Here is a 26,782-nt window from a genome sequence, read left to right as displayed (position 1 = left end):
CAAAGCAGAGGTTACACAGTAAGGGAGCACGGTTAGAACATTGTGGGGTATCAAAGGGGACTGCTGTGAAAGTTGATAAAAAGTCAAGTTTTGATGCATTTATTACTTTTTGCTAGGTATGACTTGCACCAGTTCAGAACTACACCGCTAATGCCTAATGTGTGGAACAAGATGTTGCACTCAATGGTGTTGAAGGCAGCGGTGAAGTCAAGGAGTATTAGCACGTAGTGTTTCCCCTTATCAAAATTCAAAGGAAGTCATCTATACTTGTTATCATCTAGGCATGGTATTGTGACGTGGTAAAAATCTAGACTGAGGCAATCCAGGTAACGATTGCAGCTTTGGAGTTTCATTTTAAAGTATAATGCATCCTGGGAGTTGTAGTCTTTGCTCACCTCAGTTGGACTAACGTTAATGGCAGCAAAATAGTAGCTAAGCACGTGGAACTTTGTGTCCTAGTGAGCTGAGACATAGATTAATTTACTAACATTACCCCAAAGACCAGTCCATCAGTTACAAAGGCTGTGGATTGCTACATTGGGCTACACTCTTATTTCTATTTCAAAAGGCCCACTCGAAGACTTATGCATATTATTTAGACTAGTCTACATATCAACCATTCAAAAGGTATTGAATAAAGTGTACCACAACCGCATGCACTCAACATTGCATCATACTGGAACATATAATCGTCAACAATACTTCAAACTTCACCAGCCACCTCAACCGAGCAAGGAACAGTCTTACAGTCCAGCAAAACAATGATAAAGACTTGTTTAAACACAATGCACCCCACATATGCATAAACAACATCTAGCTGTCCATTCTCCAAGATATTCAATGCCTAAATAACACATTGCTCTATTCTAACCTCGCTGGATGCCATCCAGAATGGCTCAACTGTGAACAACACAAAACAAAACCAAATCCAATGTCAACAAACAATTCCTACTGCAATCAGTGCAAATCCCAGGACCATAAAAAGGCTCCGAGACTATAAAGCGCTTCTGGACCATACAAAAGGTGGGAACATGACATTGGAATGCACTAAACATAACTCTGCCTCTTACGCAGTTCTACCCTTATTAACTCTGTGGGACACTGATCTTTTTTACCTTTACAGTTAGGCTCATGTTATGCGTTAAACAATGATCACTCCAGGTGTCTGTCGCGCCATTGCAACACTGTACAGTGCCAATTCAAAGTGTTCCACCTAACGTGTCTTTACCTCTGTAATTGAAGATGCTTGTGTACACTGCTCTGAGCCTATTTTCACTGAATGCCACCTCTACTCATGTAATTACAAAGCCTTGTACAGCACACTCCCCGCTAAATATATGTGAGAAAGTACCACCTGCCCTGCATTATAAGGATACTGTAAGTCACTGAGGCATTTCATCACATATAGAGGAATGAGGCTGAAAGAAAAGTATCTTTATAGGGCCATGGACCTCTGAGGTGACTTGTAATACCCTTTTAATATATTTCAGAGGATATTTTATTCCATATAGCACATGGTCACACCATCATCCTTCCCGCAAACAACTTAAGTCCTCGATTCCTTGGTATTTCATGGTCAAGAATGGATAATGAAGGCAGAATCTGTGCTGAGAAATGAAAGACACCAAAATCAATTTAATGCAGATTAAAATTGCTTTGGCTCCGATTGTGTAGAAACTTGCAGATATTCTATATTTGGGTAATGACTTATAGCATAGAAAAAAAGTTGGCATAAGCATCTCCTGATCATTTTTTCTTTGTTAAAACATATTAGAAGAAGGGAATGTCAGTTACTGTTTTCCTTGTTGAAACTAAAGCTGTAATGAAACTTTGTGATTTCCCTCAACTCTGGCAACAAGCAATACAAACCCAACAGAACCATCAGCTCCAAGCTTGCATCACTTGTCATCGTGAGGAAACACTGCATTCCCAGCACAAGCTGTCACTTTCTGGAACTCGCTACCAGCCAGCCTTAGAAGCCCTCATGAGCATATACTTCCAAAGACAGTTTAAAACATGGCAGTTTCCCAGATAATTACACCACCTACAGAGAGGCAACCTTGCCCAGAAAACAATCATACCCTCAAGCACAATCCTCAGCTTACAATCCATGAATCAAAAACAACTCAAACTGCAAACTGCGTTAATTATGTAAGTAGGCAAAAAAGGGCTGACCTATGACTTGCCATGACATTATATATATTTATGTACTTCCATATATATCTATTATGGCCCACAATAACACTTCAACCATGATACACCGCAATCAGCAACAAATTGCAGATTATGCTTAGTGAATTCACATAATACATATCTGCTATGAGAGTTTTTCATCACGAGCACGGTACTGCCAAACATCACCAAAGGAACAGGCATGCTATAGATAAACAGATTTGTATCATTACTGGGCAGTTTTTGGAGACTTTGCAGGTTCCAAATGTGTGCACAATCTGACTGCTTCTTTACAACTCACAAAAACACTCAGGTATGGTAATAAAATGCTCATCCCAACAAATCTCTCCACTTCTAGCTCCTTCCACTCATGCCAACTCAGGACCACTACTATACACAAAATTTCAGATTGGAAAACCCAGTTCAGTAACTGGCTAATCAGATGTCATATATAAAATACCATAAAGAGACCTACAGAGCTGTTCAAATCTAACAGCACACAGAAAACCATAAAAATAAGCATTTTCTCTCACACGTCATCATCCAACACACTGCTATTCACTGCGCACCATAACACAGTAAACACACACCAGTGGTCATCGCATAAAACAAGGAAACACTTCCCACACAGAATCAATACAAAAACAATATCCTCTCAACCACGCATCCTACATGGTGTAGCATGCTACTCATGTAGGAAAGCATTTCAGCACCACACGTAGGGGTAGTGTTATATAAATGCTGCTATACAAAACAACTGTGGCATCAGTACTCAACTGTAATAAACTATTACAGATGAGCAGCTACATCATTTTTCAAATAAAGAGACTACAGACGTCACAAATCACCAGTAATAAGGAAATTAGACCCAGGGGTCTATACACAGATTGCAGGCTCCCTTGTATTACACATCAACAAATACATACATTAAATAAAATCAATAACAAAACTAAGCTCTGCATGAACATGCATTGGTGAATGTGTTGGAATCACTAGCAATATAGACTATGCAAGGGACAGCTGCTGGGCGTCCTTGGCCTCAGCTTGCTTTGCAGCTTGGGAATGTGAACTTTGGATTGAATGGCTGGTGATGTTTATTTAGAAGGTGAAACAAAATTTAGGAAAAACAGTAAGATTTTAAAGAGTCCTCGGGATAAGGCATGGAGGATAAAAAATGAAAAGGCTCTGCATAGCAGAGTGTTATTTCCTTTTGAGCTATGTCTGCTAGTTGAACAAACATTCATGGCACAGCTTGCAGCCTTTTCAAGTATATAAACTCACACTCTTTTGCACACAGGGAACGTACTCGCACAGAGAATAAACTTTCTTCTAAAACTACATAGTTTCCAAAGAGGAGAAGATTATCTAAGATAGATGCAGACCAGAGTCATTGATACCTGAACCACAGAATGACACACCGATGCACTGGGTTTCCTTGCCATAGAGCAAAATTTGCAGTGCTGGAAAGGCAGGTCTGAGAGGCCATGTGGGGGCCGATTTTGTGTCTTTTTGTGGGCCTGTTCTCAAAATATGGTGGGCAGATTTTACTGTTGATGTCTCTGAGAGTACCATAAGCATTGCCTGCAGCAAGCCAAATTGCATGCAGTCTCCTGTACCTTGTAAAACGGAAATAAAGTGTGTCGCTACAAGTTCAACCCTGTCCCGATTTCCAAAAGTGGGCCACTCTTTTAGCTATCTGATTTGGTAATGGGGGCCACTTTTATTTTGGCGCCTGGACCTATTTTGTGTCCCAGTATGACCTAAAGATACATATGGCAGATAGACACAAGTCCAACTTACCAGTGCATTTCATCACATGTTATAATACTGCAAGTTCCACATAGACTCCTGGCTTTGCTCTTACATACTCAATGAGTGTCTGAATGACCTTGTTACCTACTATGTGCTACTACTCCATTTTATAGTTTAAATTAGATTGAAACATATTTAATCTGCGTAATATACTATTAGACAAAATTTCTTCGGATTGACTCCAACTACCCCTCAAGTCCACTCACACAGATAAACAATATCAGGGATATGAAATGTCTTGTAAGGTTAACAATTGCCAAAATATAGAGCTGTGAAGAGGGTTTTTGTCAAATTCTTACAGCGATACAATGAATGAAATAGAAAATGTAAAAAGTAAGGTTACATCCCTCCTCCTCCATGGTCTAAATCATATCTCTCCTCATCCTATTTCCATCTCTTTCTCCCTGAGCTCCGATTCCTCTTCAAACGTATGTCTTTAGCACACCAGAGTAGTACTAACCAATGTATATGGATTGGATTCTCCCACGGAACCCCATGTCAGAGGAAGAAATCAGCTGTCTCCTTATGGTCTGCCCTGACAGTGCAGCTGTTGCCAGGCAATTGTGTGAGGATCACTACAAAGGGGCTTTAGCTCCACCCACATGTTGGGAGCCAGGAGTACATGTTTTGATTAGGCAGAAGTAGTGTGCTTCCACGAAAAAGTACTTGCCCTCCCGCTCCCCAAGCAGTTGTGACCATTTTGTTTATTTATCCAACTGCCTACCAATGAATTTCAGTATACACATGACATTGGAATGCTATTAAAGAGTCTTAAATAAATAGATAATTTATTCTGTTTTTACCTGGCAGCAGCACAGATGGGAGGAAGACAGTCATCAACCTACATGGATTTTTATGGATCATTTCTATTTATTGCAATTTTTAGAAAAGCTGCATACCAGCAACCTTTCAGGTCGGCAGCTGCAGGTGCACTTAAGAAATGTCTAACACAGCTTTGATGCCACAACCCGGAGCCGGCAGCATAACTATTTGCAATGAAAGCTGTAAAAGAAATGACGAAACAGTATAATAACACAAACAAGAACATGTCCCCTTCCCACTTCATACCCATTGTGGATCACCACTATTGTCTGCTTCCCCAAGTGTTAATCAGATAGTTGCAAATTCCCCTTGCCCACCCAAAGACGGGAGGTGTAGCCAAAGTGATAATATAGTCTGATGAGCTACATTGATGGCCAGAGCCATCTGTCGACCTTTCATAAAGTGTAGAGGAAATGTTAGTGGGTTAGAAAGGAATAGCACAGTATATGTGGGTAGTCTAGGGGTCTCTGTTTGGAATGCCTTGTCTATTTCATCTAAGATGCCACTCCAATACCGTTGCAACTTGGGGGAATGCCATAGCAGGTGTAACAATGTGCCTGTGTTATCGCAATCTCTCCAGCAAGTAGCCGGTTTGGAGCAGTCCCAGGAGTGTATCTGCAATGGAGTATGAAACCAGTATGAGGCAAATTTGTAAGCTGTCTCCGTGCCCACCGCACTGTATACGGTGTGGTGAGCCCTATAGTTAATGGCTCCCCATTCTGTGTCCGATAGCTCTCTCCCTATCTCATCCTCCCATCTTTGTTGCCCTGTGGTTCTGGGCACCTGTACTGTGGTGGTGAGGTGCGTGTAAATCTCAGAGATCAGTCGTTTGTCATTCTGCTGGAGTGTTATCCATTTTTCAAATGGTGTGAGTGGTCTCGCAGCGAGGGGTCAGACCAAAGGCTGGAGAACCCAGTGCCTAACCTGTAGGTACGTCATTCTGTCCGCCTCTGTTAACCCATAATCTTCCTGCAGGCGATCAAAAGGGACGATGCCATGTATGTGCATCCTCCAGCATGCCATCTGCGAAAGCAATCTGGGTTCATGACAGGGGTGAAGTATGGGTTGGCGCACATTGGCGTCATAGGTGAGAGGAAAGATGTTAGTTCAGCTTTGGTAGCAGCTGTGTCCCGGACCCAGAATGATGTGCTAGTGATGGGGGGGAAGAGTAGAGTCCTTTCACCCTATATTTGCATGGAAGCCAGGGTTCTTTCCATATGTGGGACCCTGCGACAGCTTGGCCCATAAAGCACCAATGTTTTTCAGTGTATGGGCAGCTCCATTGTATCAGAAAGCATAATTGGGCAGCCTGAAAGTATCTAGCAAGGCATGGGACTGCCAGTCCCCTCTTTCTCTAAGGAAGAAAAAGGATCTGCCTTGATAAGCACGGGGGCCTCCCGCTCCATATAAATTTGAGGATTGAAGACTGCAGTGTGTTAGTGTCTTAGCGGGGGGAAAAGGGAATCATCTGAAAAATTTATAAAATACGATGTAGGATTGTCATTTTAATGGCTGCTACCCGGCCAAGCCATGATAGTTTATGTTGGCTCCATGTTCCAGGTCTGCCAGCACGAGTTTAGAAAGGACAGCGTAGTTTCTGTGGGCAGTTCGTGAAGAGGTACTAGCAAGTTCAATGCCTAAATATGGGATGTGGGAGGGAGACCAAAGGAAGGGGAATTGGGAGTGGGGCTCTGCATCGTGGGCAGGAGGGGCCATGAGGTTCCGGATACGGGATTTTTGAATATTCACTTGAAGTCCTGAAATAGCCCCGAACCCTTGCAGAAATCCAGTTAGGGCCCATAGTGAGATCAGTGGGTAGGACAGGGCCGGTATTACACCGTCCACATAGAGACTGATTAGGTGATGGTCACCCCTGAATTTGATACAGTTATGTTGGGATTCATAAATATGCTTTGAGCCAGGGGTTCCGTATAGAAGGTGAAAAGAAGTGGGGAGAGGGGGCATCCTTGCCTCGTCCATCGCCGAACCGGAAAAGGCTGAGAGGAGATGCCATTCCCCCGGACAGAGGCCCTGGGCTCTCTATACACACATTTTACCCAGACCATTAATTTGAGGCCAAAGCCAAAATGGCCCAGAACCTCAAAAAAGTAGGGCCAGTGGACTCTATCGAATGCCTTCTTAGCGTCTATGGACAATAGCAATGCTTCCTGCTGCGATCTGTGTCATCTATAAGATGCAGGAGGCGTTTCGTATTGTCTCCACATTGCCTGTGGGGAATAAAGTCTGCTTGATCTGGGTCCACCAGCCCAGGCATGAGGGTGAAGGCGGTATCGTAGAATGCCTGTAAACAGTTTGGTGTCTATGTTAAGGAGCAAAATGGGCCCATAGGACCCACACTCCTCTGGGTCTTTGCCGTGCCTCGGGATGACAGTTATGATTGTGTCAAGCATGCTATCAGGAAGGGAGTTAATCTCAGCGAACAAGTTTAACAGTCTTGTGAGTAACGGTGCTAACTCTAGGCAAAAGGTTTTATAGAAGAGTGGCGTATAACCATATGGGCCCGGTAACTTCCCGGATTTCAATCAGGCGATAGCCGAGATAACTTCATCTACTTGAATCGTTTGTCCAGGGAGTCTATGTCAGCCTGGGGGAGCGAGCTGAGGACACACCCATCCAGGTAGGAGAAGGAGTCAGTGATTATATTTGTGTCGGCCGCGTAGAGAGATTAATAGAATTCACAAAATGTAGCCGCGATTTGAGGATCTGTTCCTGCCTCTCCTGTAAGGGGGGAATCAAACCATTTTAATATTAGCGGCTTGAGCTCGTGCCTGCAATTTATGGGTTAACAACCGCTCACAGCGGTTGCCCCCCAAATAGTACTTATGTTTTAGTCTTACAATGGCATATTCTGCTCGATATAGACACCTCAGTTGGAGGCAGGTTTTTACTAACTCTCTCCAAACTCTGGGGGTCCCCGTGCGTTTGTAAATCTTCTCACATTCTGCCACTTTCTGCTCAAGCTGCAGCCGTCACTCTCTTCGAGCTTTATTCTCTGCAGCAGATATAGATATCACCTCTCCCTGCACAACTGCTTTAAGGGTGTCTCGAATTGACGCCAGGGATGAAAACTCACTATTGTTGATGCTAAGGTAATCATTAATAGACCCCCGTAGGGCATCCATCAAACTATGTGGCTGGAGTATGGAATCGCGAAATCTCCAGTTAGGAGAACGAAAGTGAATTAAATCAAATTTGGCTGTTAGAGAAAGTGGGTCATCTTCTGATAAGGTTCTGGGTTCTATCGTGGTGTCCCTAATACGGGCTCGAAAAGCTGGGGAAGCTAAGAAATAGTTTGCGGGTATACGTTTTTGTTGCACCGAATAGAAGGTGTAGTCTCGAGTCTTCGGATTTACCCCTCACCATGCATCTGCCAGTCCACAGTCATTAAGCCACTGTAGCCCGGCCGGGGAGAAAGCATCAGTCTGGCCATGCCAGTGGCCTGATCGGTCTAGGTCGTTGTCTTAACTAGGTTGAAGTCACCCCCTATAAGAAGCACTGTGTCAGGGGGATTAGTGTTGGGGCGAGGGCTTCCATAATGAATGATTTCTGTTTTGCATTGGGGGCGTAAATTGTGGCTAGTGTAAAGTGGAATGTACCTTCCCGTACTCTATATGTTAGGTATCTACCTTTTATCTCTGTTATCTTAGTGAGAAATTTCCCTGGGAAAGATCTAAATACAAGGATCATCACCCCGCTGTGTTTTGTGTGTGCAGAGGACCAATACTGTTGAGGGAATCATTTAGAGCGCATTCAAAAGACATCTTTAGACAGGAGATGGGTTTGCTGTAGTAATCAAATATGGCTCTCAGTGCACTCAAGTAGGGAGAGTATTGTATAGCCAACTCTTTTGCAGGGTTGTTGAGGCCTCGGACATTGAGGTTCAGAAATTTAAGTGTCAGATGTGTTGTTAGGAAGGAAGCGCATATGTCGCCTGCATGTTACGGAGAGGGGTGTTTTGGGTGAGATGCCAAATATTGTGCAGGTGTTGGAGCTCACCAGATTCTAGTTTCGTTCTACGTAAAGAGGAGGGGGAAAGTGAAACAAATAACTGCATGGCACAACATGTGCTAAAACAAACATGAAACAGTGTCCCCACCTCAAGGGCATCCATAAAGAGAGCGTCTATCCTGACTCAAGGGCATCTGACGGTATTACTTAAACTGCACAAGGGCCCCTCCACCTCAGGCCCAGTTGTCACAGCATAGTGGACCAGGTACTCAACAGTCAGATGCAGCGCATAGCAACTGTGAAGACACCGTTTCTCAACATCTATTTGCTGGTGCTAGAAGTAATACTGTCCAGGACCGCCTGTTGCTCCTGTGCTCTTTCCTTGGATGACGGTCTATTATGTTTCCGCCGCCAGCCCGCTGGTTTCCATCGGGGCCGCCCCGCATGGGAGGCTTCCCCAGAGGCCCGAGCCTCAGAGTCAGGGATCCTCTGCCATCTCCAGAACCTGTTGGGCTTCCTTGACTGTCTTCAATTGGTGTAGGTGGCCCTCCCAGCGAAATATAAGCCTGAAAGGGTGTCCCCAGCTATACGCAATGTTGCGAGATCAAAGGTGGTGTTTAATATCTTTAAACTCTCTGTGCTGTTGCAGTGTAAGCAGAGATATGTGTTGGAATAGGTATAGCGCATGTCCTCTGAACTTGATATGCTGCTTGCTTCTTACCAGCCAGAGGATGTCTTCTTTAATCAGGAAACAGTGGAAACACACTGTGATGTCTGGAGGCCTCAATCCAGTTCTGCCTGGGCGACCGGCTCTAAGTATGCGATCTAACAGGATTGCTTTGTTGTCTTCCTATCCCAGGACTGAGCAGACATGGCTGTGATGTACTCTCTAGTGTCCTTTCCTTCAACTCCAGTAGGAGCACCTCTGACTCAGATGTTGTGACGACGAGAGCGATTTTCAAGGTCCTCAGACAATATCTGCAGCTAGTCTTGCTGTTCCCGCAGTCACAAAATCTCTTGACGTATTGGCTCCACATCTACGTCTCTGGCTATCTCGTTGTCTTCCAAGTCCGAGACCCATTCCCCAATCGAGGTAAGATCGGAGTGAAGATCGTGCATTTCCTGGGAAAGGTCTTCCCTAAGGTCCTGGAGAACAAGCCTTAATGAGTCAAACAAGGACGTGAGAAAGCCCCTCGTGACCGGACCAGCTCACCGTTAGTTATTCCCTCATTGTCGGCCTGTAGCGAGGGTTGGGGATTGTGTCCGTAGGTTTGTGCTGTGCCGGTGTGGATCTAGTCAGCATCTCTCAGACTGACTGCTCCTTTTTATGTTTCAAGGTGGCCATGGTCCAAGAAGTGGCAGATGATGCCCAGTTTTCGCTTCAGTTCAGGTCGCGTCTGTCAGCAGCTCGCTCTATAGGAAAAGGAAGCCCCCAGTCTGTCGACCTCTGTTGTGAACCAAGTTGTTGCAGTAACGATAAGTGTCTGCGCAAAGGGGCTGCTATATGATCTCACTCGCAGGGTGTTTCACCAGATCCCAGACATCTCTCCCACTCCCATTAACGCTCAAGGTGGTATGTGGGGATCCAGAAAAATTGTGTGCTTCATGATCAGGGATAAGCTTAAGTGATGCTTGGGTCACTTGCATTCCGGGCTCAAGCAGGCCGATGTGGGGTGGCAAGGTCGGCACCACCCACAGTGCACTCCTGCATTAAGAAGTGGCAGGGAAGATTACGCTAGGGGCCAAGGTGCCCCCCAGGACAAAGCCAGAGGGAGAGACTTCAAGGATTCCCTCCCTCCAAGTGCTCCTTCCTCCGCTGGCCAACACAACACAGTGGGGGCCCACCCAGGCACGGCACAACCCCAGTCCAGGCACTCTGCGGGGCATGCATCGTAGTCCTGGGGCCTCCATGTGGTAGTATCCCTTGTTGCACTGGGCCGGTACCGCCCGCTGTCTCCACTCTATATGCCTCGGGGCTCAGCCAGCTCCATTATCTAGCACAGTGCTCCAAATCGGAAAGGGGACGTTCAGGCACTGTCTTCTTCTGCCTCCCTGGCTCCTCCTCCAGGGCCACCTGAGACCTCCAGGCCCGCAGGCCCAAGCCCAGGACCAGGTCTGATCCGAGGCCCAGAGCCTAGCGCCACGTTCAGGGACAGTGATAGAGCTCCTCGTCACCCGCTGGTCTCACCTCATCACTGAAGCCCCCTGGGCCAACCTCAGTGCTTCCCACTTTGTCAGCAACGCAGGGGAGGTGACTCTGCCGACCCGGCCCCAGAACCGAGCCCGTGCCAGCCCCTACCACCAACCGGCCCGGGGCGGTACTGTGAGGTGTGTCTGGCCTGTGCGGTCTCAGGATGTCTTCTCCACTCTGCATGGCCCCTCAGTCCCGACTAAAATCAGGCCACAGGTCAGGTGCCCTCGCCAGATGTCCCATAAGCCACTCACCTCCGGCACCTGGGCCCCAGGTCCCACAGTCCACTCGCCGGGTGGGCTCCTCTGCAGCTGCGGCCCGCCAGATTCTCGGCAGGCTGCTCGCGGCCCTTCTCTGTACCCGGGCAGCCAGTCCCTTTCCTCTACATCTCCGGGGCGGCACGGCCATCCGAACCCTGCACCATGCAGCACCTACATACATGGAATTTTTGTCTGGCTTCACAGTACAAACATGACATGACCTTTTATCCTACACCAATATTATTCTACATTTCTTAGGTCCCACACAAAGATATATCTATTCCCATGCTATTTTACTTGAAATGCTTCACATTACTAGAAACATTAATTTAAAGCCAGACCTATTGGTATGGCCAATGCCTGTTTTAGTTACTGGATTACATAATCGCCTGCCCGGGGGTCCTGGCTTCAGCACCGCCTCTGCTATAAATCTCAGGTTTTTGCTGACACGAGAGCAGAATTGTTACCAAACAATAGCTCAGTGGCTTGACGGTGTGCTGCAGAGACCTGAGTGTACCATTTGCAGGTCACAGATTTGTATCCAGGCACTGACTACTCTGCTTTTTAGGGCAAGCCTAGACAGCGCAGCGCGCAAGCGCTGTCTCTCAACACGTTGTAATCTAAATCTGTGGGCTTGCAACACCCCCATCTCACGACCATAACTTTCATTCACTTCTTGGCCTGCATTTCAAAATTCCCTTGATTTCATAGGTAAATGCTTTACGTTTGTCCTGCCTTGAGGCTGCTTTGTTACCACCTTGGAGACTGACCCTGTGACATGGATTATCGCTCCCTCGACTACATACTTTAGTGTGGTGCACTACTTTTTTCTTCTGCCTTGCCGCTTCCCGCTGCGTCTTCCTTGTTGTGGGTATGCCGCTGTTTCTATGTGGTGTTTGCGCACAATGCTGCAAGCTGGAGTTTTTTTTTTTAAATGTAGTTAATATATTTTTTTTTAATGATCATATAGCGCAAACTCGATCTGAGGAGCGCTTTGCATGACTACGTGAAGTTTAATATAGCACGACCTTGATCGGAGGAGAGCTTTACGTGAGAACCACTTAACAAGTTTAGCAGTTGAAAAATATACGAACTGGTGCATTTAAAACAGAAAAAAACACAGAAATCCTCAAAGCGGCTCTCCCGGCACACGGGGAGAGCTGATATTAACATATTCACTGCACTCGGAAAATCCGCCCCCTAATGCTTTGTGGGGCATTTCTTTTTTCAAAACGCTTTTGCCCATAATGCAGCCTGTGGTGATTCTACGACAATGTGACCACCACCAAACCGTTCAGCATGACACACTCTTTCTGTCTGGGGTCCCTGTACTAAGTTGGGGGGGGCAAAATAGTAACCTCTCCCACCATTTAATGTCTCTCATGGATGGAACTTTTCTTTTACAACTGGGAGTAGTTTGTGTTTTAAGGGCATTGTTTGTAATAGTATTGCAGTACACCTGAAAATGTGTAAGGCACTATGCCCTCTAGGGGCTAAATATATTTCAGCATGGTGGGTTTTTTTCAGTTTAGGTCATCTCTAGGTTTGGGGGAGGGCCCCCATAGTAATAATATAAATAAATATAATAAATAATAGCAATATTTTCATTTTTTGCTGTAGATAGAGGGAGGAAGGTAAATGGAAGTGCTTTAATTATATGCAGGGTCACTGGAATTATGTGGCAGAGAGGACCAAATTATGCAGGAGGTTGAGTAATTTATGTGGCAAAAAAAGTCCAGTTATGCATTTACATCACAAATAGCTAAAACTCAAGCAAATGCGAGACCTATTACAGTACAAATGCTTGTTTTTACTGTTAAAATCATGGTAGGTCTCTTTGGGGCACGGGCTCAAATGGGTCTGCGTGTACTTTCTCTGTCCCCTTATGTGCCCCTCCATAATTGTTAAAAGGGCTCTGGAACTGCATCCCTGAAGCTTCTAATGGCAGCTACAACATGCTCTCTCTTTTTTGCTTCCAGCCAATCAGTAATCAGATCCTTTTGGGTCTGTTGATCTGCAATGGCCGACTGGAGAAAAATCTGCAGCAGCCAACATGATATGAGTATTTTGTTAAACTTTGGATTCAAAGTTATCCATAGTTCTTTATCAGGCCAGATATCTATACCCTTTTCAACATTTAACCTCTTGCTACCCAAGCCCATATTCAATGTAAATTCTGGAAAATTACTAAACAGATTTACAGCAAACCGAAAAAAGAGGCAGATACATGATTATAGTTGTAACTTAATGCAAAATTCGGTGTAATTCCCTTCAACTGATTTTTCTTTTATTTTAAAGAGCAAAACTTCCTCCAGGAGTTAAAGTGTGAAATTGCACTTGATGAATCTGCACATAACTTGCTATGAAGGACCCAAAGTAGATGAACTTTTTTGAGGAACAATCATATAGTCATTAAATGGCATGAAGCTTATTAAGAGAAATAAATCCCTTTCCTTTGACTCAACCATAATTAAAGAGGTTCTACCACCACCTTTCTAATATATGCACATGGACACAGGCAGATGGAGTTTTTTTTTTTTTTGTTACTTGAGGCTAGCACAACAGTGACCACACCTAAAAACTTTTTCCTAACAGATGGACAAATTGACCTCCATTTACCCCACGCTCCTTGCTCTCTTCATGCAGCAGAAATGTTAATTTGTGTCGTTTCATTGTCTCTATTTTTTTTCTTCTTAAAAGTAAATCACACTGTCACCCTTCGGTTTCAGAGAAACAATACATGAAAGTCATAAATAAAAAAATCAAAAGCACAAAACAGAACACAACACGAAATAAAACCCAAAAATAACACAAGGTATTCTGTGGCATGTAACAAAATGCAAAAACCATTGCTTTCAGGGATGTGTAATGCAGTGAATGAACTACCAGGACTACAGTTCCCAGGGTGCATTGTGTTGTTAGAATCAGGAGTGAAGCTCTCCTTCCTTGGCAACATGGGGCATCTCTGGTAACCAATCCCAAACAACACACCATACAAGAAGTAAGTATAACGCAAAACATAATACAACAACACAAAAATACTGTAAAACCACGAAGGGAACTCACAATGTAGAAAACATATGACAATGTGTTTACATAGCATTTGTATTGTCGGAGCCTAGTGAAAAGGCAGCGGGCGCTGTACAGGGTCAAAGGCAAGCATACAGTCAGCAAGTGACAGGAGAGGTAGCTGGTCACTGGTTTGTTACTCCGCTGAGTTGTAGGGTCTCTGAAAAGCTGTGTCTTCAACCCGATCCTAAACTGGAGCCCCATATAACATAGCGCTCCGAACACCACACAACTCGTAAGATAGAACAAAAAACGCACAACAGAACACACAACCACTACACTCAACACAATTTAACTAGCAACATAATACACAGTAAGTAGACACTGAAATACATAAAAGCGGTGATATGTGGTTTTGAACGTCTGTACTTTCGTGTTGCCTCGGTCTATGTTCCCCTACAACCGTTTGCCACTGCTAACTAGGCTTAACGAGTTGGTCTGTCTTTCGACTGGTTCTATTAACTGTTTTTCAAGTTTTACAGCTCCTGGATGCCCTAGAGACCTGGTTTGAGCCAGAAACCCGTATATAAATAAATAAAATACATGGAAGGAGCATAACCAATATCACAACACGCAGGAGACCACAAAATACACTTTAGACAGTGCTGGATTACCTAAAGTAGGCACAACCAATGGGTCCCATGCCTTTCAGGGGTCCGTGACAAGAGATCAAAATAATCTTGATTTGATCTTGAAAGAAAATTACAATCAAGCTATCTTAAATTGTTTCCACAGAACAGAAAAAAATTAATCAACTCAAAGAAACAGGAAACTTTACATTAAAGACACCATAGAGAAAATACCTTATTCGTGTAATGTACCCATTAACAACTTAAAGTACATAAACCATAGACATCAGATTCACACAACAGTCTCTCTCTTAAAAGCTCATCTTCTGTCAGCTGTCAGTTTGTAAAAAAAATAGGTGCAAACTACATACGTGCAATGTCTAGTTTTGTGTAAGAAAATTGGTTTATTAAAATTGTTGGTTAGAAAAATTAAAAACGTATTAGGAGATAATTTGCCAGGAGGGGGCTCAATGTATACTGTCTAGGGGACTCCACAGGGTTTAATCCGGCACTGACTTTAGTACATAGCAGACATAACAGAGCACAGGCCTCCTGCTCCAGAGACAGGGCGTGCATGTCCCGCCCCGGGCCCTCCTGGGACGGCCGCCTCCCTCCTCGCCGGTGACTCGGAGTTCCTGCTTGGGAAGCCAGGTTGCTAGGGGCCGAGCGGATAAATAACGAGTGCGGAGCGAGTGAGATATTGTCCGCAGCCTCCGCGAACCTGGATGGAAGTCAGGGTGATAAGCTTCAGGGCGGGAACACATCACCAGGGCAACCGGGGGGACAACACACGCAGGCCCAGCTGCACGAGCCTCGGCCACCAGGGAGGAGGCGGGGCAGCTGGTCAGCACCACATGACCCATCGCGTCAGTGGTATGTGGAGGACTTTTTAAGAGTTGGGGAAAAGAAGAGTTTCAGAATACTTTCCTTCAATGTGGGTCAATTAACACGAATAAATAGATACATAAATGTACATTTATTGTTTAATTCAATACTGCAATCATGTATACCTCACTTTTGCAGCATTATTGGACATCCTGGTTTTTAACTACGTAAAAAGTAGGTTTGGGGAAACAGTCCTGTTTTTCCTTAGCTACAACCATCCAGTGTAGCGGTGAAGGGCGCGGGGAAAACCACAACTGCATATATTTCGTCTCCTTTCCTTCTTCACGTGAAAAACAGTATTTATCTCGGAAATATCTTAACCTACGAACACAGAAAATATCCGGATGGGATTTTGGTAATTAATAATTATCATACTTTACAGGAGCGGATTAAAATAATCGGTTCAGAAAAACACAGATCTGTTCGGCAACATTCTCTATTCTCAGGCAATGAGGAGATAATTACAAAATTACACATAAGCAAAATATAATTAGTTGGTATTTTACGTGGAAATGTCATGTAAGGTGAGCTTCTAAGTATAAAAGTGACGTGAAATGCCGACAGGAGATTGGTTTGTCTCTCTGGCAGGTATGTATTTACTTCAAGACATTTCCTGCGCACATCAGTCTCATGTGGGTACAATTTGCACAATGCGAAACGGGAACATTTTTGCAAATTTCACAAAAAATGAAATAAATAACTTTTACGAGACTTTGCATATGTTACGGGCATCTCGCCACGGGGTAGGGAGGAGGAAGCTACCGGAATCTGCAGCTGTAGTGGGACTGTACGGACATCGACTATGGAGGAAAGCTGGCTAGATGCTGAATCATGGGTGGCTGGTGAACTTTGACACCGGTGGAGCACTACTGCTCACTATGAATTGCATAGACGGGCCTGACAAACTAAAGTACCACAGAACGACTGTGGAACCGATCTATAAACCTGTAGCCTATCCCAGCCCACTGCAAATAATCTCTTTACTACAACTGGGCAGGCAAGCTATGCAGATATGCCATCCTGTAAAGAGATCTGGTAAGCAACGCTGGCCATTGGAGGACTATAACACAGTCTAACACTGCCTGACACTGTAGGTCCCAACTAGCTATCCAGCCTGACCTTCTGTCCTATGAAGGGGACCGTGCCGCAGTTCATGCAAGCAGACCAATAACATCCTCCCTCTGGCAGCCCCAGAAGATCGCAGAGAGCTCAACCGTCAACACTGCCACTGACCTAGAAAATTAGCTGGAATCGTATAAAATAATTACAACCACCATCAAAGGGACCTATCGAGCAAACCCTTGCTGCCAGTAGACTTCAAACTGTAAATTATATTTCTATTTTTGATACTTCTTTATTCACGTCACCACTAAGTGCTGTGTCCAGTAACCGCTCCTCACTAGTCATCACGCACAACATGTAAAAACTTCCAATATAGGCTCAGAAGTAGGACACCACTCTTCCAGTGCACACCCGCCACAGTGTAGCATGCTACGCATGCAGGTCACCGGCTCAGCACCTCACCTAGAAGTAGTAAGCGCTATATAAATGCTACAATACACTAGATGCATGTAAATGACGTTTACCTCACAGTTTACACGTATATTGGCTAAAAAGCAATGGACAATGAGGGATACTAATACAATATTCGAATTCATTTATAGTGTGCCTTCCCTTCAGTGAATGTGGTTCATACTCCCCCACAAACATGAGCGAATTCTGCTAAAAAGTACAAAGTACAATCTCTGCAATTTCTAGTGCATTTTCCCTAAAAGTTCATAAATAAGGCATGGGGTTTTTCACTTGTTTTAGAAAATATGACTATGCAATTTGACATATGTATCACGTTTCAAAATGTGTATAGCATCTTTCTTCAGTTCTGCTTCCTACTATTAGGGCTGAGATCACCTTCCGAGGTATTGTATGAGAGGTGTAAAAGTTAGATAATCTAATCAGACACCAGGGGTAGCCTCGGATTAGACAGATTCACAGAATCAGGCAGTAGAGTTCTCCCATTAGAGATACCTCACGGGTTGAGCCATCAGAAGTTACATCGATCTTAGAGGCTCAGCCCCAGATAGAAGAACTAATGTTCTTTATAAAAACTTTTATCAATAAAGATCCATAATTCTACACGTCACGAAATAACAGCCATAGCAGTAAGTGCATTCTAATACTGAAGAAAACACCACAAACAATAATCTCCCCAACACAGCTATCACTCAAATATCAGCATCAAATATATTTCAGGAAATGAAAGTATTACCTCCCTGAACACTATCTTTACATTTGTTTGAAATACACATTATGGTTCCAAATAGTAGCTTTTCATTTTGGTAACCCCCACCCACCCCTTACACACACACTTCTCAATTATCAGCTTTATATTCTTGTAAAAGACTTTATGGGAACTACTCCCACACATAAAGTGATGCTTTTTATATGCCAGAAGAAGCTAGTTTTCTCAGATGTGAAGGATGTCCACCTTGGCCACTGTCTGTCAGGAATACCCATTATTATACTAGAACTGCCCTTCTGTTATTCCAGGGATTTCCACCAGCATGCCTGGGATGGGCACAGTAATGTCAGGGATGGCCCCTTACGCCATGGTCACCATTCTGCCATTGAAATTCACCTTTTCAAAAAGGGCATCATTAAATCTGAGATAGCCACCACATTGCAGCACACTCACAGTAGGCTAACCAGAGCCAACATTGCCCAAGGATCAGCATCCCTTCCCAACAAATGGGTATGTGGAAAGCTGCCATTAATGACCTAGGCATTCCAACCATAAATTCGACTTTTCCAACTCTAGGTAACACCAATGCTCATAATATTTTCAAGTTAGATGTACATAGAAGTTATAAGAATAATTCTTGAGTATTTAGGTTGCTGTGCAGCTACAGCATCTGTATGTACCCACTGTGGCAAGGGCATGTTGCAAGTAGTGGTAGGCGACAGTCTACGAGTAACATCAATACTCAGCATCCAAGACTTCTACCATAACTGGTCTTGGGAGGATTAAAACGTTACCCCGACTTCCCACAGAATGTCAAACTCTTGAAGTCTATCTTCACTCTGACCCTTCTCTCCAAAGGCCTAAAAAGGGTATGGATCTCGACTTCTCAGACATCAAATACATCAATCACAATGGTTTATAAATTAGACATAGACATAAAATGTAAACTCAGGGTCCAAAAATCGGAGCTGTGATCCTACAATGGAGTAGCTGGAACATGAAATGTATGCACCACTGTTTATGTATTTAAAGCAGGCACAGCAAATAATATGAGGAATTTTTAAAATAGATGGGTTGTACAGCGTACGGATAGAGTGGCAACAAATCTCACAGAAAAGACAGAATATAAACAGCGTAACTAGACTTGTGCAATTATGCAGCTGTTGCATTTTCTGCATATTTATACATTTAATACAGTACACACTCCACATAATCCCCCGTCTTCAATATATTCTGCATATTTTATTAAAAATGTGTCACTTAAAGGGACCAAAGTTACTATCAAAGAAAAGCACAAGGGGAGCACAGTGGCAGACCATTTTCAGAGGTAAACTAGTCACATTTTATTTATTATTTCCAAATTCTAAACTTAAACTGGTACTAATGTCCTGAAACATTTGCCCAAAGAGTTTTAATATATGTTGAAATGACCAAGTTGTGAAATTATACTGCCAGAGTATGCTCTGCATTACACCACATAATTTGCCTTTTCTTGCTGCATAACTTAGTTAAGGCTCATCATTTGGTCCCCCATTTCTGCATAATACAAGTGGACCTGAATATAACTTTTGATTGAACTCTTTGAAAGAGAGGTATTGCTTCTTACCTTGTAACATTTCTTAGCAGTGACCTTCAAATTGTAAGTGGACCTTGCTCATGCGGTTTCAAAGGGGGTATTTGTGGTGTGAGGCTCTGGAAATAATGACTGAGGAAACCTTATCTCATTTTCAAGTGAGTCTAAAACATAGTATTTTGTCACTGTACATGCCCAAATATACGTTTAATGAACAAACCTGAACATAATCGAAATACGTTTTAAATATTTTTTATAAGAAAATAAAGGGGAAAAATGATGTAATTCCTGATAAATCTTTTTTTACAGGATCCCTTCATCCTATGCTGCTCAAACGTCTCTAAGTTTAGATTTCACACATTTAATATACGTTTCAGTTTCTTCGTGGATAACCCCACCATTTGCGAACGTTTTAGCTTGCTAGTCGGATTGCGACACAATATGAGCACTTCGGTTATTGTATCAGAGAGTACAAATGCACCAAACTGGATTTATTCAAAGGTGTACAGTAATAATGGTAGAAGAAGCAGTGTTAAAGTTAGCATTTATAAAAAGGAAAAGAAAAAATTACATGCCATGCGTACCAGACAGCATCATACGTTATTACAAGACCGCATGATTTTTTTTTCACTGTGCCTGCTCCTACCCCTTTATTTTTGAAATTTAATTATCTACTTAGTTTTTTGTCATATTTCCAGGTTGTTTCTTTTTTCATTTCCAACTGTTATTTTCTACAACTAACTCTTGTTTTTTTTCATGTATGCTCAATTTCTTTCTCTTTTTGTATGCAATTCTTGGTCCTTCTTGAGCAGCCGCATCACATATTTCTTTAATTTCATCTGCACTTTTTAATCCCTGTTTTCACTCTTCTTACTTTTGCTTCCTTTTCTTTTACTTATACCGTTACTGTATTTAGGATTGCACTTTGTTACTATTGCTCATTTTCTGTTTTCCAAACCTAGATTAGTGTATTTAGCTCCTCTTGTCTCTCAAGTACATGCCATTCCCATTCTTGCCAGCCAAATGCACTTAAACAAGAGGGTCTAAAGTGAAGAGAAGTGTATCCATCCTTTTCTAGGTTGAAGCCTACCAGACAGCACAGTTGTCTGGTTCGTTAAAGACATCCTAGGGACATTAGGAAAGCTTCACTGGGAATGCAGTCTGCTGATTGCTTACCATTGGCTCGGAGTTTGTAACTCACATTGGATTGCTTCTTATTTGCTGGCTTTATTTGTTTTAGGCTCTCCAGCTTGAGTTCATCCCTTCCGGAGAGCATTTTTTATTTACTGTATCCTTATGAGTGCTCTCTTTCTGTAAACCAGCCTTTAAATCTTGTTCTTATCTTGTCACATTTACTGTGCATTCAAACACAGCGATCACCTGTCAGGCTTTATCTTCTAAAGAAGCTTGATGTTTACTTTTTTTTCTCTGACTTCAAAGTGAGAGAATTTGTGGGATAATCTTGCAGTGAAAGGCTTTTCTTCTAGCACACAATAAAGTTTATATGTCTGTAACAAACTGCGGAGATATTTCGGAATGTTCAGAATTCAGAAAGCAGAAATAAAGCACATTTTTTGTAATTTTGAAGTGTGGTGGAAACAAATATTTTAACACAAGGTGATGAGATTTCAATATCATTTGTGTTCTGTATAGTTTTCTCAGTAAAACTGTGTGTCAGTGCAAATGTAATGGTCATTTCTAATGAAAATATGCTGTCTGTAAAGGCAGTGCGCTACAACACCATGCATACTCCACTTACACCACTCCACTCTTCTCTGCACCACTCTACACTATGCCACTGCACTCCACATCACGCTATTCTACTCTGCACACTATTCTACATCACTCTACACTATGCCACTACACTCTAACCACACTACTCTTCACCTCTGTACTCTATGACATTCTCTTCTGAAACACTCCAATCTTCGCCACTGAACTCTACACCACCATACTCTGCACCACTGCACTCTATGCCCCTGCACTCTGCTCTGCACTACTATACGCTATGCCACTGTACTGCACTCTATGCCAATACACTCCATGCAACTACATTCTATGCAATTCCTCTCTGCATCGCTCTATGCAGCTACACTCAGAGTGCAGTGCTATAGAAGTGCAGTGTCAGTCAATGCACTCAACTCTGTATCACTCAATGCCACTGCACTCTACTCTGCACTACTGAACTCCACACCACTGCACTCTATGCCACCCTAGTCTATTTTTCACCAGTCTAACCTACGACACTGAGGCACTCCACTCTACGACACTCCACTCAGTGACACTCTGTGCCACCATATGCCACTCGATGCTACTCCATATCGCTCTCTTCTATGCCACAAATAGTTAGTTATACTGAACGGCAGCCACGCTGATGTACAACATGCCTAAAACACGCTGGCAAAGCCAATAACTCTTGCATAGGCGAGATCCATTGGCTTTGCCAATGTTTGTTTAAGTTAGGCTGCAGAGCGAAGTTTCATTTAAAATAAACCCATTAGCCAATCCTTTCGAAGACTAAAAGCAGTAGGCAAATTGTATGCCTGAATAAGAAAACCTTTTATTCAGGCTGCCAATGGCTCCCTGGGTAGCAAATCAGCCAGGAAAGGCACACACTATCCAAAGTGATCATGAATGGTTGCCCAGCAGTAAATGAAAATGGCCTAACCGTAGGGACTCATTTTGACTGGTTGAGGGAAGTCAATGAGAATTGTTGAAACCGTCTTCAACTCTCAAATAATGAGAATGAGTTTCTTCAACATTCATTGCAAATGTGGAACAACTTTCAGAGCGAAACCATAATTTGGTGTTGTCCAAACTACTTTTAGGGGCATGCCATTATGTTAAAAGTGTGATAGGTCGATTAAATGAGAGATGGGGTGGAGGGAGGGGCTATTGCAAAGTAGACAAGTCTTGCACACAACACAACCATTGCATACTGAACCTCAGAACAGACTCAAGGAAGAAACAGTAGATCTACCTCTGAGTAACGCACCATTCATTGGTGGAAGACTGCACTCTTCACCATCCATTTTTCTGCTCTCCTGTTTCCCTTCTGATTCTTTTCATGGAGAATCCCATTCTGGAGACCAGATGCCCCTGGGTTTTCTAAAGTTATTCCCTCAGGGAAGAATCATACACTGCCTGAACAGAGTGAAATTCATGTGATCGATTTGGTGTGTCCCACACAAGAGCGTGGCATCATCCCAAGAATGACTACAGCTCAAAGTCCATCAAGGTAAGAAACACTGAGGCACGTTCAATGAGCCTATTTAGTCAATTGAGTTACTCCATGTTCTATTTCATCAACGATTTGAATGTTATTGCTGATATCTAAATTAAAGAACCCTGCTTACCCCCTATGTGCAAGATATTTGCAAATATCATGGGAAGTAATATGAGGGAGATGAGATTTGAGACTTGCTGTTTAAAATTCAACATGTGAACATAGCCTTTTTTGATCAATCTTATTGGTAGTGTACTAAAAAGAATTTACCATGGTTTATATGACAATTACCCAAACAAAGTACTGATTTCATTATTATGCCTTCAACAGTACTCCTCCCTTTCAATGTTATTACATTGAATCATGGTTTCTAGCAAGACATAGTAAAGCATATATGTCACTCTATATGTTGTAAACTCAGTCATCCATCAGCAGCAGAAAATCATTTTTTGTACTGTGTTATCTTTTAACTGACCATAATTCCAAAAGGTAGAGTAGAAACTTAGCACAAGTGCATCAACTATTTTCACCAAACGTATTGTGTAACATCTTGGTTGCATTGCTTGGATACAAATAAAATAAAATAAATCACATCATTATAAAATCACACTTTAGGGTTAGGCCACAATAAAGAATAAATAAACTGAGCTTGTATTTGAGTTGATTATATTATAATAGCCAATGCACAATTAGAATACCATTACATATGTCAAATTGCTTAAATAAATGATGTATGACTGATGTATACATATATGTGTATTTCCATAATTTTGAGCTGTTTTTCGTCTGTGTTGATTGTAGGGCTTTCTGGGTACTGTAAATATTCATGCACTGCTAGAGGAAACTCTAGGGTCAGAATGTACACCATATCTAATTACGTTTTTGAATGCAAGATTGGGGACAAGGTAATTTGGACACAACAGCGACTCATTGATTCATCTGAAATATTGACTGTCCCAGGCCTGCACCTCAAGGATGTCTTTAAGGTAATCATTGTCATACATTACTTGACTCATCTGCCTTTCACTCTTATTTGTATATAGGCTTTCAGTACTTTGAGAACACTGGAGTGACTATGAAGGTCATTTTTTTCAAAATATTACACTCTTTCCTTACACCACATAAAGTCACCTTTAAGATCCGAAGCACACCACACTAATGGCCACAAAATGTCATCACTAGGGCGAGACCTTCCTCCACACCACTACACCTCCATTGCTTCAGTAAAAGTATTTTTTTTCTGGAAATCTTCTACAGGCTGAAGATAAGGCATAGTGTCATGAGATCCACTTCGCAAAAAGAGACCTCTTATCTACCACTCTTTCTCGTAGTACAGCCTCTTCTTTGAGCCCCAGCCATTCTCTCTGATTCACTTCCAGCTCCCCCTGATTCTCACATCCACCTCTCACCTTGAGTAGAATGAGAATGACTTATTACATTTATTCCACACTCACTATCCCCAGTGTCTCATGGCATGTGCCTTGCAAGGTTACCAAGATCATGTTGTGTGAAAGCAACTTTTTGAAGCTGATCAAGGAGGGTGTGAGAACACACTCATGTGGAAGTGATTTTCAAAAGGGGGGTCCCTGCTTGTTTCTGGTCCAGGGAGGCCTTGGCCTGGCAGCTTGGGCTGGACTGTTCTCATGGGGAACAGGGTCAAGACTGATTTGCATATGGCTGGGTCCAAACTGGGGTGGCATGGTGAGCAAAAGAACTGATGGAGTAAACCCAGATCTGTGACTGGGGGTGAATGTTTGATTGGTTCCGCATTCCGTCCATCATTTGTATTTGTTTGCTTCATTAAGGTCGAGCCTGAGATAGCCTGAGATAGCATGCATTGGCACATGACTTTCGCTAGCGAGACACTGTTGTAGTTAGAAAAGGTCTTCTAGCCCACTTGTGGCTTACCATTTGTTGGCTTGGGGCACTTTTGTTTGGATTCTCGTAATTCGTCACTGGAGGCCCTATCATAATTTCTGTTCCTGTCAAAGGGGCAAGGACCAAACAGTGATTGATTCCAGTTAATCGGTGCCTATTCACTGCTCCCGGCGTGATTGAGGTACTCTTTTTGCCTTTTAATTCTAGTGCCTTGCAAACAGAAGCCACTTCACTAGCAAAAACATGCCCAGCAAGACAAACAAAATTGCAAAGTTGTATTTTATATAGGTAACTTTTTTTTATTTTGCCAAGTCTTTTTTCAGTTTGCACTAATTCTTTTTAACTTCTAGTACTGTGTAAACTGAAAGTCCGTGAGTGACAAAAAGGTGCCCATCAGGACAAAAAAATGAAAAGTTGTATTTCTTATAGTTAAATTTGTTTTTATTTTGCCAGGTCTTCTTTTCTCACTTTGCACTCATGTTATCTTGTTCTAAATATTGCAAAGCAACATTGTTTCTTTCTTATGTATAATAATTGTGCAGTACGCCCCTATCTACCTCACTTCAATCCAATCTTTCCCACTATAATCCAAATCACTCACCCTAATCCACTCTAGTCCACCACACTCCAATCCTTCCCAGCCCACTCTAATCTGCCGCACTCCAATCCAAAACAATCTGCCCCACTCCAATTAAGCAATCCAAAACAATTTGCCCCACGCCAATCTACAAAAACCTGCCCTATCCCAATCCAAAACAATCTGCCCCACTCAAATCCAAAACAATTTCCATCACTCCAGCCTGCCCTAGTCAAGTCCAAAGCAATCAGCCCCAATTTCAAAACAATCCGCCCCACTCCAATCTACCCCTCTACAATACAAAACAATCTGCCCCTCTGCAACCGAAAACAATCTGCCCAACTCCAGTCTGCCCGACTCCAATCCAAAATAATATGCCCCACTCCAATTCAAAACAGTCTGCCCCACTCCAAAAGCCCAACTACAATCCACCACACTCCAGTCCAATCAACCACACTCCAGTCCCAACCCGCCACACTCCAACACTCCCAGCCCACCCACTCAAATCTGACACCTTCGATCGAAAATAATCTGCCTCACTTCAATACAGCAATTCAAAACAATTTGCCCCACTATAGTCCACAACAATCTGCCCCACCCCAATAGAAAACAATCTGCCCCACTCGAATCCGAGGCAATCGGCCCAACTCCAACCCTGAACAATATGCCCCACTCCAAACCACAACAATCTGCCCCACTCCAAACCACAACAATCTGCTCCATTCCAATATGCCACAATCCAATCAAAAACAATCAGCCTCACTCCAGTCTACCCCACTCCAATCCAAAACAATCTGCCCAACTTGAATCTAAAACAACCTACCCGACTCCAATCCAAAACAATCTGATCCATATTTGTACTTTTTTAGCACTGCATTTGTGCCGCTTTTTGACGCAAAAGCAGCGCGAACGTACAAAACACAATTGTATTTTGCAAGTTTGTGTCAAAAAAATGATGCAAATGCGGTGCTAAAAAAGTATAAATATGGGCCTCTGTCTCACTTCAATCCCACACTCCAATCTAATCTGCCCCACTCCAATCAAGTCCACCTTACCACTATCCACCCCGCTCTGCTCAAATCTGCCCCACTCCAAAACAATCTACCACACCCCAATCCAAAACAATCTGCCCCTTTCCAATTGGACCCACTCAAATCCAAAACCTTCTGCCCCTCTCCAATCTGTACCACTCCATTCCATAACAGTCTGCCCCACTTCAATCCAAAACAATCTGTCCCACTTACAAAACAATCTGCTCCACTACAATCCAAAACACTCTGCCCCACTCCAGGCTGTCCCAGTACAAACCAAAACAACCTGTCCAATCCAATCTGCCCCACTCAATCCATAATAATCACCCAACTCCAATCCACCTCCCCCATTTCAATCCACCCCACTACATTCAATCCACCCCCACTACCTCAGTCCACTCCACCTTATACCAGTCCACGCCACTCCATGCCGCTCCACGCAACAACTCGCTCTGCCACTGAACCATTGTATTCTCCTCTCCACTCAACTCTATGACAGTCTACTCCCC

At 43.2% G+C, this 26,782-nt stretch overlaps 1 protein-coding gene across 3 annotated transcripts in view; it reads right to left on the bottom strand.

Moving 5' to 3' along the window:
- ARHGEF2 (Rho/Rac guanine nucleotide exchange factor 2) overlaps positions 1-26,782 on the bottom strand; it is a 575,049-nt gene that overhangs the window by 496,671 nt on the left and 51,596 nt on the right. The window contains exon 1 of one of the 3 annotated variants that reach the window (XM_069217926.1): positions 15,586-15,608. The exons of the other annotated variants lie outside the window; for them this stretch is intronic. The gene's annotated coding sequence lies outside the window, so the exon portion shown is untranslated. Of the gene's footprint in view, positions 1-15,585; positions 15,609-26,782 lie in introns of those variants that run through there. 3 annotated transcript variants of the gene reach the window in all.

This window comes from Pleurodeles waltl, chromosome 12, assembly GCF_031143425.1.
Source record: "Pleurodeles waltl isolate 20211129_DDA chromosome 12, aPleWal1.hap1.20221129, whole genome shotgun sequence".
Classification (NCBI taxonomy): domain Eukaryota; kingdom Metazoa; phylum Chordata; class Amphibia; order Caudata; family Salamandridae; genus Pleurodeles; species Pleurodeles waltl.
Note: the sequence above shows the minus strand (reverse complement) of the source record. Positions and strands in the feature narration are given on the sequence as shown.